This window comes from Pseudophryne corroboree, chromosome 2 (assembly GCF_028390025.1).
Source record: "Pseudophryne corroboree isolate aPseCor3 chromosome 2, aPseCor3.hap2, whole genome shotgun sequence".
Lineage (NCBI taxonomy): Eukaryota > Metazoa > Chordata > Amphibia > Anura > Myobatrachidae > Pseudophryne > Pseudophryne corroboree.
This window is the reverse complement of record NC_086445.1, coordinates 921,360,492-921,371,970: the sequence shown is the minus strand read 5'-3', so window position 1 is coordinate 921,371,970 and position 11,479 is coordinate 921,360,492. Positions and strand designations below refer to the sequence as shown.

General features: G+C 48.6%; 1 protein-coding gene across 2 annotated transcripts in view; it reads left to right on the top strand.

Moving 5' to 3' along the window:
* Positions 1-11,479, top strand: part of MLXIPL (MLX interacting protein like) — a 298,532-nt gene that overhangs the window by 97,912 nt on the left and 189,141 nt on the right. The gene's annotated exons all lie outside the window — the stretch shown is intronic.

Genomic DNA, 11,479 nt, shown 5'->3' with positions numbered 1-11,479 from the left:
TTGGCCAGCGGATCCGTCACTGGATCCGCTGTCAATCACTGTGTGGGCGTCGGTACCAGCGGAGGTGCGGGCGGCGGAGGTGCGGGATGCGGCGGGCCGGGCGGCGGAGGTGCTGGCGGCGGAGAGGCGGGCGGCGGTAGCAGCGGCGGGACGCGGCTTTCAGGCTCCTTATGCAGAGTTTGGCAGCGGAAGCGGTACCCATTTCAAAAATGGCGCCTCAGCGTCATTTTTGAAATTCAAGATGGCCGCCGCGAGCCAATCATGGCTCGCCGCGTCATCGCCCCGCCCCCTCCCGCTGACTTATATAAGTCAGCGCGAGGCAGCGGCTGTCAGTCCGACGGCGGAGGAGGAGCGGAGAAGAGCTCCTAAAGACTGAAGACGCCGTGGAAGTCCTGGATGGGCGGCGGCTATGCAAAAGAGCTTATAGCAGCCGCCGCCCACCAGGTGAAGATGCTGGAAGTCCTGGGAAGGCAGCGGCCATGCAAAAGAGCTTAAAGGCCGCCGCCTCCCAGCTGAAGACGTCGTGGAAGTCCTGGATGGGCGGCGGCTATGCAAAAGAGCTTAGCAGCCGCCGCCCACCAGGTGAAGACGCCGGAGGAAGACCCCAGAAGCCCTGGAGAGGTGGCGCCCCCCCCAGGTGAAGACGCCGGAAGCCCTGGGAAGGCGGCGGCCATGCAAAAGAGCTTAAAGGCCGCCGCCCCCAGGTGAAGACCCAGTTTAATAAAGGATTTTTTAAAGAATGTGTCGTGTTTTTTTTTTATATTTTCTTTACAGGTGGACTACAGGTGCCAGCGGGCCCTTTATGTCCGGGCATGCTGGCACTTGTGGTTCTCCAAGTGCCAGCATGCTGGGGCAGGCTTGCTGGGACCTGTAGGCCACCTGTAAAGAACAATATTACTATTCTTTGCAGGTGGACTACAGGTGCCAGCGGGCCCTTTATGTCCGGGCATGCTGGCACTTGTGGTTCTCCAAGTGCCAGCATGCTGGGGCAGGCTTGCTGGGATCTGTAGGCCACCTGTAAAGAACAGTATTAGCATACAATGAACCCCGCACCCACCGCCACCAGGGGTGCGGGGCATAGCACTGGGCTATCAGCCCAGTGCTGGTTGTTGCTCGGGAGGGGGGACCCCATTTTGATTTTTTGGGGGCCCCATTTCCGAGGAATTCCAGCCCTGGGCTGACTGGTTTGGGGGGTGTTTAATGGCATGGCAGGGGGACCCCACACTGAGTGTCTCCCCTGCTATGGCATTATCCCCCCTGGCTGGTTCTGCCTGGTGCTGGTTTTAGTGGTGTGGGGGGACTGCACTTTTTTTTTTCGGTGGGGGGGGGGTTTAGCTGCAGTGCCTCCCCAGGCCCTGACCTCACCGCACGTCACTGGTTTGGAGCCCTCGTCTGCAGGGATATCAGTCCCTGGGTGTCTGCATCCAGCAGTTTGTTGCTGATATGGAGCCCCAAGCAGCCCACCGCCACCGGCAGCATGGCTGAAAACAGAAGCTTGGTAATGTATAGTCCGGGTCAGTGGTACATAGAGACTAATGCAAGGGTCCAGTGTGTAGGAGAAACAGCAGAGGAGAAAGGGCACTACCATGTGCTCTGTTTCTCGTCCGCAGCACATAACAGCACAGCACTTGGGAAACAATGTACTGTATGTGTTTTCTTGGTTCCCGGCGGTAATAAGCAGTATGGCCGGAGGGTGCTATTAATGTCAGTATGCCGCGGCTGCTGTGGTCGGCACTGTGTGTGCATATTATGTCCTCTCTCCCCTTTGCTGCTAGATAGCCGGAGCAGCGGCTCCCTACACCCAGATTGGGCAGAGAGTGCCGCGCGCTCCTGCAGTGCGCAATCATTCAGCTGTACCTCCCGCACCACAGAGGCTCGCAGTGAAGACCGGACCCTTCATCACAGGGTGGGTGTAGCATCGGGAGCAAGCCGCTGCTACAACAGACTAGTGTGGCCGGCTGGTGAAGAGGCGGCCACGGAGCGCTTTCAGGTGTTCCTGCTCCCAGGACACAGCGGGTGCACGCCAGGGATGTGCGGTGAGCTAAATGGCTCAGGAGGCACTGGCTAGCACCAGAGCCAGATTTACACGCAATATACGAGCCAAAGGGTGCATGTGGGCATTATACACAGGTGCAGCAGTATATACCCTGGAAATCTGGTGAGTTTTGATCAGAGATGTGCGGAAAAGATAAACAGGTGAGGCACTGCCTCACCTGCCATAGACTTTTTACTCCGGAGTTTTGGCTACAAAAATGATTAGAATAATACAAAGAAGATATTTCACACATATTCTTTGTATTTTTCATATACTTTATGCAGTAAAAACTCTGGCACAAACGTTAGTATGACAGGAAAGGCTCTGCCTCACCTGCTTCACCCCACCGCACCAAACTGGTGCACGCTAGCGCCGCGCACCGCTTTGGTGGCAGTAGGGTGTTATATCTTCCGCTCAGCGTGTAGGACATGGAGCAGTAATTTCTGGTAATTACTCCTTTACTGCACAGATGGTGGGAGATGAGGAGGGAGGGAGGGAGAACACTAAACTGTAGAAGGGGCATTGGGCTGAATGAAGGGGCCCCAGTACATGACTATCAGGGCAGTAGGGGGCATTTAATACACAGGGGAGGGGTGGATAGTGGAGTGGGCTTAATATTCATCATTTTCTGGTGGGAGGACAGCTTGCTTGACTGCAGATATCTCCAGTTCCTGGATATAGATTTCTTAGCTTTTAGTGGGATTAGAAACTAGAGAGTCCCACCTTTCAGGAGATACTGGGGACTTGGAGATCAGAGCTCCACTAATGAAAATATAAAACTGCATATTAGGTGTGTGGAGCTGGAGCAGGGACCAGCTGCTGGAAGGATGATAGCTCTGGTTCTGAGCATATTAGTGACAAGCTGCCAGTGTCCACCAAAAGGGGAGAATCGCAGCTTTTGGAGTATACCCTCATAAAAACTCTTAAGTCAGACAGAACCCGAGATATCTGGCTGGGAAGAGCAATTAACAGGCTCGGATGGGGAACACTGCTTAGAAGTTGGATATCTCAGGTTCCCTAGGGCCGATTTTCAAAAATCTGGTACCCCTGTTAAGAGGGGACCCTCAGCTATCAGCCTAGGGCCCTTAGACATCTGGGGCCCTTGGGCAAGCGCCCATTGAGCCCATACGAAAAGACGGCCCTGACTGTGGTGGCCACTAACGGACGTGCGCGCTTCAGCGGCACATACGTTTAAGACATGGAGGTAATAATAATTATTTTTAAAAAACACAAAAACCCATGGCGCCATTCATTCCCGCGCTGAGAGATTGGGGGCTGCAGTAAGCAAATTGACACCTTTATATATTCTGGAATGTACCGTATATATAGGTGTATATAATATGCAGTTTTCTATATGTATAGATGTCTGTATGTGTATATAGATATATCTATATAGATTTAATTCTTTATTAGCAATAACTGTCTAGTATTACTGATTGTTATTGCTTACCTCTAGATAAAACAGGTCTAAATATAGAGTGCAGCGTGGATGGTGTGGTGGTTGCAGTGCCGTTTCTTGCGGCGGGCGAGCCGTGCAACCGCACGGGGCGCCCGCCGCGGCACTTCTTAAGGACTTTGAACCCCTCTCCTCCCGAGTGCCCATCTCGGGGGGCGGGGTCTCGCAGAATGACGCGATTGCGTCGTGACGTCACAACGCAATCGCGTCATTCTGCGAAACCCTGCCTCCCGAGAGGAGGGCACTCGGGAGGAGGGAGAAGAGGGAGCCAAGCCGGCCGGCGGCGGCGGCGCCGCACAGACGAGGGAGAGGCGGCTGAAGAGCGGGAAGAACCGCTTCAAATGTAAGTCAGCCCCTCTCCCTCAGTCTGCCGTAATGTGTAAAATGGGGGCACGTGCCTGCTGCAATGTGTAAAATGGGGACTCTTGCCTGCCGTACTGTGTAAAATGGGGATGCAGTCTGCCGGAATGTGTAAAATGGGGACTCTTGCCTGCCTTAATGTGTAAAATAGGGACACCTGTCTGCCGGAATGTGTATAATGGGGGCACGTGCCTGCCGGAATGTGTAAAATGGGGACGCAGTCTGCCGTAATGTGTAAAATGGGGACTCTTGCCTGCCTTAATGTGTAAAATAGGGACACCTGTCTGCCGGAATGTGTAAAATGGGGACTCTTGCCTGCCTTAATGTGTAAAATGGGGACTCTTGCCTGCCTTAATGTGTAAAATAGGGACACCTGTCTGCCGGAATGTGTAAAATGGGGACACTTGCCTGCCGGAATGTGTAAAATGGGGACTCTTGCCTGCCGTACTGTGTAAAATGGGGATGCAGTCTGCCGGAATGTGTAAAATGGGGACTCTTGCCTGCCTTAATGTGTAAAATAGGGACACCTGTCTGCCGGAATGTGTATAATGGGGGCACGTGCCTGCCGGAATGTGTAAAATGGGGACGCAGTCTGCCGTAATGTGTAAAATGGGGACTCTTGCCTGCCTTAATGTGTAAAATAGGGACACCTGTCTGCCGGAATGTGTAAAATGGGGACTCTTGCCTGCCTTAATGTGTAAAATGGGGACTCTTGCCTGCCTTAATGTGTAAAATAGGGACACCTGTCTGCCGGAATGTGTAAAATGGGGACACTTGCCTGCCGGAATGTGTAAAATGGGGACTCTTGCCTGCCGTACTGTGTAAAATGGGGATGCAGTCTGCCGGAATGTGTAAAATGGGGACTCTTGCCTGCCTTAATGTGTAAAATAGGGACACCTGTCTGCCGGAATGTGTATAATGGGGGCACGTGCCTGCCGGAATGTGTAAAATGGGGACGCAGTCTGCCGTAATGTGTAAAATGGGGACTCTTGCCTGCCTTAATGTGTAAAATAGGGACACCTGTCTGCCGGAATGTGTAAAATGGGGACTCTTGCCTGCCTTAATGTGTAAAATGGGGACTCTTGCCTGCCTTAATGTGTAAAATAGGGACACCTGTCTGCCGGAATGTGTAAAATGGGGGCACGTGCCTGCCGGAATGTGTAAAATGGGGACGCGTGCCTGCCGGAATGTATAAAATGGGGACTCTTGCCTGCCTTAATGTGTAAAATAGGGACACCTGTCTGCCGGAATGTGTAAAATGGGGACTCTTGCCTGCCTTAATGTGTAAAATGGGGACTCTTGCCTGCCTTAATGTGTAAAATAGGGACACCTGTCTGCCGGAATGTGTAAAATGGGGACACTTGCCTGCCGGAATGTGTAAAATGGGGACACTTGCCTGCCGGAATGTGTAAAATGGGGACGCAGTCTGCCGTACTGTGTAAAATGGGGGCACATGCCTGCCGCAATGTGTAAAATGGGGACACTTTCCAGCCGCAATGTGTAAAATGGGGGCACGTGCCTGCCGCAATGTGTAAAATGGGGACACTTTCCTGCCGTACTGTGTAAAATGGGGACACTTGCCTACCGTGCTGTGTAAAATGGGGACACTTGCCTGCTGTGCTGTGTAAAATGGGGTCGCGTGCCTGCTGTAATGTGTAAAATGAGGACTTTTTTTTATTTTAATCCTGTGGTGGCCGTGATGATGAGATCAGATGAGGCCACGCCCATCTTAACAAAGCCACGCCCATTTTAACGAGGCCACGCCCCCTTGCCGGGAGCGCACACGCCGGAGGCGCGCGCATGCTTTTACTCTTTATATCTATGGGGGGGGGGGGCGCATTTTTTTTTATGTGAATGGGGGGGGGGGGGGGGGGCGCATTTTTAAATCTCGCACTGGGTGCCAAATTGGCTAGAAACGGCCCTGGGTGGTTGGCATTGCTGCCTCACTGCACTCATGTTATGGCTCTAGCTGTGTGGAGTTTGTATGTTCTCCCCGTACTGTACATAGTATATGTTCTTATGAGTTTAATATCTGATACCCCACTATCGGGGGAATCTATATTTATATGTTTATATATCTCTTGAATGGATTCCACTCTGCACATTGACCTGATATTACACCTCTAGGACCGGTGTAACTATGTACTTTAAATCCAACACGTCTATGAAGATGTGACATAGGGGGTCATTCTGAGTTGTTCGCTCGTTGACGATTTTCGCAACGGAGCGATTAAGGCAAAAATGCGCATGCGCATGGTTCGCAGTGCGCATGCGGTTAGTATTTTACCACAAAACTTAGTAGATTTACTCACGCACGAACGAAGATTTTTCATCGTTGAAGTGATCGGAGTGTGATTGACAGGAAGTGGGTGTTTCTGGGCGGAAACTGGCCGTTTTCTGGGAGTGTGCGGAAAAACGCAGGCGTGCCAGAGAAAAACGCGGGAGTGTCTGGAGAAACGGGGGAGTGGCTGGTTGGATGCAGGGCGTGTGTGTGATGTCAAACCAGGAACGAAACGGCCTGAGCTGATCGCTATTTGTGAGTAGGTCTGGAGCTACTCAGAAACTGCTAAGAAATTTCTTTTCGCTATTCTGCGAATCTTTCGTTCGCAATTCTGCTAAGCTAAGATACACTCCCAGAGGGCGGCGGCTTAGCGTGTGCAATGCTGCTAAAAGCAGCTAGCGAGCGGACAACTCGAATCACCCCCATAGTCTCAGATTTGGGTATTATAAAACTACCTCATTTTTATTGCAACCACAGCATGCTGTGCGCTGTACCTGGGAAAATTCACTAAGGTGTATTCTGGTCTGTACCGTTTATAATGACCTTTATTTCCCGTAAATTCCTACGATACAGGCATCTGACTGAGTGTCCATTTGACTACGGTCAAGTCTGTTTTCTCTGCCCAGCTGACTTTAACTACAATGAACAGGAAAGTATTTGAGGCTCCTCAGAACCTAATTAGACAGGAATTTGTATAGAAGATAATTCAAGGTATGTTCCATCCCTTCCCTTCTGTTCTAGTTTTCGCAAGATTGTGATTCTGTACAAAGCACAAATAGACGTCTGGGAGGTGGTTCTAGTTTATTGATACGCCTCTGGAGCTGAACCTTTCGCTTACAGGTGTAAGGCAGGAATTTTTCCACTTAAGCACGTGCAGTGTTTTGAGTTTTCCCTTAAAACGGGACTGCCCACTAACGGAAGCTCGGAGGCGTTGACCAGGAGACCTGCCTCATGTCTTTTCTTGTATCTGAGCGCCGCAGCAGTGTGATTGTGTATGTATTGACGGAAACTTCTGGCAGCGCTCTGCCATCAATGTTTCCAGTACTCTCCCCTATTTATGGATGGAAGACTACGCCATGGTAGTATTTTGTCTCCCGTCCAGCTAGGTGGTTAGTCTGAACCACGGCACTCTCCGCATAAATTCCGGATACCTTTCCCGTTGCCTTCCGTTATAGAGACACTCTGCAGCTCCCCAATGTAGATAAACGTGTACGGTGGCACTCAAGTAAATAAAGACGGGCTCTTGTCTTGTCTTTATTTACCCGAGTGCCGCCGTAGTACACGTTTATATATATATATATGACAAAAAGTGAGAATAGGCGCCTCCTAGTGCATTATCTCACATAAATTGTGACCTCCACCTTTAGTAACACCCCAGTGAATTCAAGGTGTACCTTGGATGGTGGAATTCCAACCACCTAATTGAATCGCATAATACAGTACCACGTATCTCAATGTGTAATAGGGATACTTTTCATCACAGTAATCCTGGTGGTAATTCTCCTCGGTTTATACCTCACATATATAGGATAAAAGCAGAAAGGACCAATAGTGCAATACGTTTTATAAACAATAAACACATTTATTCAAAAAGCTGGTCCTAATAATAAAATAGTTGCCCGTACAATATAAAAACTAAAAGACAGCTTATCTGTTAGTAGTCATCCATACGAGTAAACACTCTACGCGTTTCGTCCGACGTCCACGGCCTGGACTTCCTCAGGAGTGTAATGATACAAACTGCATAAAGCACATATTTATACCCATGTCAATCATTCAATTGAACAGGAAATTAATGGCTGTGTCAGGTCCCCGGAAGTGATGTCACTTCCGCCCGGAAACCCTAAAACCCTATTCTTAACATAAATAATTAGTAATATATATTAGGGCAGAATCCTAGTGAGCCCACTGAATGTGTGCCACTGTGCATAGCTACATCATGTAGACTGGGGAGGCCGATCAGCTCCTGTCCGCCGCGATCGCCGGAAATCACGGACGGACAGGGCATCGCAGCCGCCCTCACTCCATTCAGCCTCGCAGCGTCTAGGGCGCATGCGCTGGCTTGGCTGGTCACAGTGCCGCACGCCGTCGCCGCGCCCGTACGTCACGGGCCTCTGGAGCTATCCCACCGATGTCCATAGTTAAGGCGCCATCTTTAAGAAGACCAAATAATTTAGGATAAACTTAATTAGTGAACGGAAATATTCCACTAATTATAATAAAAGTATAGAGAGATATAACATAAGACTTAATTATGAATGTTCATTTAAAGGGAAAGATTAATCTAAAAAAGTGTAGATATTAGGATATTAACCCTTAAAATAAAGTTGCGATCTATGTTAAAATATAATTTATATATATATATATATATATATATATATATATATATATACTTGTCTGTATGTATACACATCTATATATATATATTTTTTTTTTTTTTTTTCTATGAATTGTTATAGATGTATAGGTTATGGATCCGTTCGGGTTCTCTAGGTAGATTCCATCGGCAACTAGAAGTTATCTACCATCGATCACAGTGTGAAAGGGGTCTCCTGAACTTTTTATATATACGATTGGGATTACGGCCTCCACATTCAGTGTTCATATATCTCAATTGCTTACAGGAAAAGGAAATTTTGGCCACCTGGCTTTTTTCAGCAACGTCATTACAGTCTGTTGTCTCAAAAGGTTCTGAGTCTTATGGCATTACTTCAGACTCCAAACCTTCAGGTAACATACCGGGTTTTTAAGTTCAGAATGAACCCATCAGGAACACTGAACGGTATAGGGACCTGTGTTAAGGTCACAGTCTATTCTGGAACTGAGGGTTTATATCCCAGTTTAGACTTGGTGTAGGGGGAATTCTTAAATATCTTTGGACTTCCTCCTTGATCCCTTCTGAAGGATTTTTCTTCAGTAACTAGGGTTTGTAGTCCTTTTATCATCTTCCAACTTTTACTAGGTTTTTACTTGACGCCCATGGCTCAGGGGGCGTTATTTCTGGCCACAGGATTTGCTTGTCTTTGTCCTCAACTCATTGGCTTCATCCTTTATCTGGATGACCTATTCCTGTAGGCATATTCTGAAGAGATATGAGGGATGCTTTCCTCAAGTCTTAGTACATACAGAGACTTTAGTTCTGAACGTGTAGACTCCATTGGATACTATCTTGGAGTGTAAGGGTGTTGCTTTGCTGTGCTCTCGACTCGGTGTTCTCTACTTGTGGGTAGTTGATTGGCCTTAAATAGGGCTTTCCAGTAGGGCCTTTTCCATTTTCCTATGGACTCTCCTTTTCACAGAGGCTGGATTTTTCTCCCCTATACGCTGGTGAAATTTGCTCAATTGCGCAATTTCCCCCAGGTTTTGGTTGTACAACCCAATTGTTATCTTCAGATCAGTGCAGGTATCCCCTTAGGATTCTGCACTGCCCATAGATGTCCTGGACCCAGGACTACTTGAACAACATTGGGTCACATTACTTCTTCTTTTGAGAATGGGTCATCTAAGTTTGGTCAGACTACATCCCTACTGTTGCATACTCTTCGGAGTAGGAATACACAGATTGTGCTCTACTGTTCTGCTGTAGCATAATTATAACAGTGAGGCGTCAACAGATTGTGCTATACCACCTTCAGCTTTTTATCAACTGGTCAACTTATTGACCATAGTTCTTGCAGCTGACAAATCCTATCTTAAGTGAGAGAGGGTTTTCTATACCAGAAATTCTAACAGTTAGTGGATTGGTGAGATCCTCATCTTTTTTATGTGCTCTAGTGGGGGGCTATAACAAGGGAGACCTTGTCTGCTCCGTGGTCTAGCCAGTTAGCTTAGGTGTCAACGGACCTTTCTGCTCCTTCCCCTGTTTTCTCAGGCAGTGTACACACAATACGACTGTTTGTTTCTCAATTTTTGTCTATCCTCGCAGGTCTCGGTCTCCAGATCTGCTGATCCTTCTCGCTGGTGATCCTGATGTGTTGCCTCTGCGTTCGGGCTTGTTCTGGCAACTACGTTTGACAGATTGGCTGTTCAAGGTGTGGTGATGGAATGCGGGGAACTCTGGTGGCTCAGCATGTTGAGTCTCTCAATTAGGCGACATACCGGAGCACTTTCCCAGGACGGAAATATGGCATTCTGTGGTGGTTCCTCTACTGTATCTGTGGACGTATGCCGCCTTTAGTCCAGCCATTCCTATACTAGCGGATGGCATATGTTGCCTAGGGTGTATACTCTTGGTGGTTGGTGGCACCTTTTCTGTTTCGGTTTTGTTAGCAGCAGGTCTCTGCATGCACTTCTTTAAGGAACAGACTTCCTTGTCGGTCTTTTCTATAACACGTACTGCCGGACATTCAGCTGTTCGCTCAGGGCATTGTTGGCCTTCAACGTTCTGCCTTACTCCTTCGGATCTCGATTAATTATTGCAGTGTTGCAATGTTTCTGGTTAGCCTCTGCAGTCTATATGCCTTTTCAGAGCACGATTGTGGCTTCAGTCTTTGCATAAACATGATGGCTCCACCTTTGTTTTGATAACTGCCTGGCCAGCCTCAACATGATCTCTGGCTTGCTGGCAGGGATATTGGTGCGATATATGTATTCCAGTTATTGGTGCCATATATGTATCCCAGTTATCTTGGTGGTCCTCTGTATCGGTTGCCTCTGGGTCATACTCCCAGTTATCTTGGTGGTCCTCTGTATCGGTTGCCTCTCGGTCATACTTCATGTTAGGTTGCCTGACATCCTTTGTCACGTTCCACAGTTCCTTTGGTTGTGGCCTTGATTCTCAGCTTGACTGTGTAGTTTTCCGGAATTCTCAGCGCTCTCCCGCCTGTTTGGGAAGCTCTAGGATGTCCCCATAGTACTGAACTATGGATGATAGAGAAAACAGGATTATGGTACTTACCGATAAATCCCTTTCTCTGAGTCCATAGGGTACGCTGGACACCCACCCTGTGCTGTTCTCTTCCGGCGGTGTGGTTTTGTCTCTGGTTGTTGCGGTGGTTCCGGTTGGCTGGGAGTCCTTAGGACCTGGTTGCACGGTTTCCTTGCGTTACTGTCTTTTTCTTTTATATGGGTATACAAGCGTAAATAGCTCTATCTGTAAGGCGTCTGCTTTCAGTGTAACAGGTCATGGGTTCTAATCCTGGGTGTTACTGCCAAGACCTGTGATTACAATATATGACAATACAATGGGGTATATTCAATAAGTGTCTGATCCATTCCGACATGTATGTGTCGGAATGGATCCGACAACCCCTATACAATATTGGCCAATTCCGACTGTCAGATTTAAGCCTAATCTGACTGTCAGATTTGGCCGGTGTCCGTGCGGCTGTCAGCAGCTCCCCGTGTG